The following is a 3,281-nucleotide window of genomic DNA, read 5'->3' as shown; positions in this document are numbered from 1 at the left end:
CTAGTACATACAATGTTAATGCCTGCATAAGTAACTTGTAAGGCATGTACTAAGCAAACGCTAAGGCCTACAAGGTCCTTACTAAAGTTAAATTGGTAATAAATCCCTTATTGTGCATGAACAAGACATTTGCGAATACATGCCTAACAAATGTTTAATTTTGCTTTGTACGTGCCTAACAAGTTACTTATACAGGGACATTGTATGTATTAGTGCTAATAGATGTATCCCTGAAATAAAGTGTTACCAAAACATGAAATAAGTTGCGTTTAAAAACTAGGACCCTCATTTTGCATCAGAATGTGTTCATTCAGCTCTAACATTCCGGTACCCACATTTTTAAAACAAAAAGCTCAAATATCAAGAGCCTGAATGCAGCTTATATATCGCTCCAGACACCAAAGGTCAAACAACGTATACACAGCATCAGGCTTTATCTAATCCAATTCAATCCAATCCAATCCAAAAACACACTTATTTGTCCTCAGCAGCCTACACTAAAACATCACATTTACAGTGGTTAGGGCATAAACGGTATGTACGGTGGAGTAAGTGGATAGGTTGAAAGAACAACAACCGTTTCCCCCAATCTTGCAGATAACAGAGAAAAAAGCCAAACAAAGGGCATATATCCTCTCCCACTCCATCTCCTCCTCCTCCTCCTCCTCCCACTCTCCCTCCTCCACCACCAGGCCACGGACTGCGGACCAGCCTCTCCGTGTCAGAGTAGTTCAACAGTTGTGTTTGTTTTGTCATTAAACATTTATGAGGACTGGGAGAGTTGCCGGGCCAGTGGCATCTTTCTCTCGCCTCTCCCTTTCTGACGGGCCGGGCCGGACCGACTCCCCCCCAGTGATGGTGCCCTTGGAGCTCGTCCCCTGAACGTGGCAGATTTATGGAGGATTAAGGAAATGCAGTGGAGGTCAGAGAGGAGAAAGGGAGTGGAGTGGAGTGGAGTAGAGTGGAGTGAGAGAGAGAGAGAGAGAGAGAGAGAGAGAGAGAGAGAGAGAGAGAGAGAGAGAGAGAGAGAAGGGGGAACGCACATCAGCGAGGTAATGGATAGATGAGGTGGGTAGAGAATGAGCATGGAGTGCAGTAGAGAGAGAGAAAGAGAGAAGGAATGGAGAAGGGAGAGAGAGAGAGATAAAGAGAGAGATAAAGAGAGGGAGAGAGAAGAAAACACACAAGAGTAGGAATAGAGATGTTGAGGAAAGAAATGCCGGGGATGCATTGGCCATGGATACTATTACCTTCATACAGATGAGTGGTATGCACACCTCAATCTGTTAATATGATTTCTCACTACAGTGACTACAATAACGTGAAGCAAGAATGTTAGCGCAGGGAAATTTCCATGGTAACAGGAACTAAACTGGCCAATCTTCCACCAATATCTTAGGGAAAAAAATGTCTATGCTCAGTGTGCAAAGATCAAGTGACTCGTGAACTTTACTCCTAATCATCAAAAATCGACAAATTCAAAGAGCCAGGGTAATGTGACCTATTGTACTTCTTTGGGATTATCTGGAGTTGATGCATATTGAACTGTTTGGGAAGAGATATGACCACCTGAGCGCATAATTACATCAGTTGTATATATATTGAGAAAGTTTGATCAGTCATCAAAGTTTGATGTTTAATGCGGGCATATCGCAAAACACGACATTTTAAAGCTCATACCATTCCAAACATCACCACACTTAGCTTACAGGATGCGGAGGGCACCTAATCACAAACCTTGCCATGTGCTTGTTTCCTTACGGTCAGTCTAAAGGCACAACAACGATTGGGGGACTTTTCCCCATTTAATACACCGAATGCAAATGATAAATGACATTTAATTGTCTTCATGGACTTCTACTGTCAATGTCATCTTGCCTCACATGACGAGGGACACAAGGCGAAGATGGAAGGTTACATGGTGAGATGGACACATGGCTCCGCTGTCTTCCAGCAAGGTTGGCTGAATAAATCTCATTCTACCAACCATCTCCAAAGACATAAAGACACCTAAATTGTGTTTAATGACCCTCTGCGCCCTGTGAGGTAAGTGCAGTGATGTTTGGAATTGTATGAGAGCTTTTAAATCTTGTGACTTGTAATATGCCCTCATCAAACACATAGCACGGCTACCGTGGCTAACGCAGCAAACACGGTATGATCAAACTTTCTTAAAATATTTCCATTAATGTGATTATGCTCTCAGGTGGTCTTATTTCTTCCCAAACATGCAGAAAACCACCAAAATATGCTCAACTCCAGATGATCCCTTTCACTAAACTAATATTCATCTCTTACAGGAGGGAGAGAATTAGCCTAGCGATGCCATCCTATGTACTTCTACCATAGAAGACTCGATTGACAAATAAGATGAAAGTGAGGTACTGTCTCATCTTCCTACCAGGACTTCACGCCACAGCTTACATTTCTACCATAGAAGACTCAATAGACAAAATGAAATGAAATGTATTTATTAATACACAGGGAGGCAACATTTCTCTTTGGCGCAGGTCCCCGACCTGCAGAATATAATTTGTAAAACGGGGGGCTCATATCCTGCCGATGATGAGGCAGGGGCGAAGCCTACCCCCATTACAGGACAGGGACCAACTGGTGACGATGGCTCATAGGGATAAGGCTGAAGGAGGCTGAAGCGGACCAGGGAAACAGGACATCGGGAGACGTAGGTTGAAAGAGATGGGATCCAAGGAGACGAAGGTTGCAGGAGATGCGGTCCGGGGAGACGTGGGTTGAAGGAGACGGGGTCCAAGGAGATGGAGGTTGAAGGAGATGGGATACAAGGAGACAGAGGTTGAAGGAGACTGGGTCCAGGAAATGGAGGTTGAAGGGGATGGAGGTGGGGCGTCTGCGTCTGCTTACGCTGAGTAGTAAAGAGCGGAAACAGACAAAAACTTTTAAAACCAAGGCGTAGACATTCTATTGGCTGAAAGCTGAGGATAAGCAAGTGACGTGGCGGGATTCCCCAACTGGGAGCTATGATTGGACAATTAAGGGCAGTGATGAGTGTGAGTTACCGTCTCGTCTTCCTAGCAGAACTTAACGCCACAGGCTTACATTTCTACCATAGAAGACTCGATTGACAAATAAGATGGAAGTGAGGTACTGTCTCGTCTTCCTACCAGGACTTCACGCCACAGCTTACATTTCTACCATAGAAGACTCAATAGACAAAATGAAATGAAATGTATTTATTAATACACAGGGAGGCAACATTTCTCTTTGGCGCAGGTCCCCGACCTGCAGAATATAATTTGTAAAAC

The sequence above is a fragment of the Engraulis encrasicolus genome, chromosome 12 (assembly GCF_034702125.1).
Source record: "Engraulis encrasicolus isolate BLACKSEA-1 chromosome 12, IST_EnEncr_1.0, whole genome shotgun sequence".
Taxonomy (NCBI): domain Eukaryota; kingdom Metazoa; phylum Chordata; class Actinopteri; order Clupeiformes; family Engraulidae; genus Engraulis; species Engraulis encrasicolus.
This window is presented reverse-complemented; position numbering follows the sequence as displayed.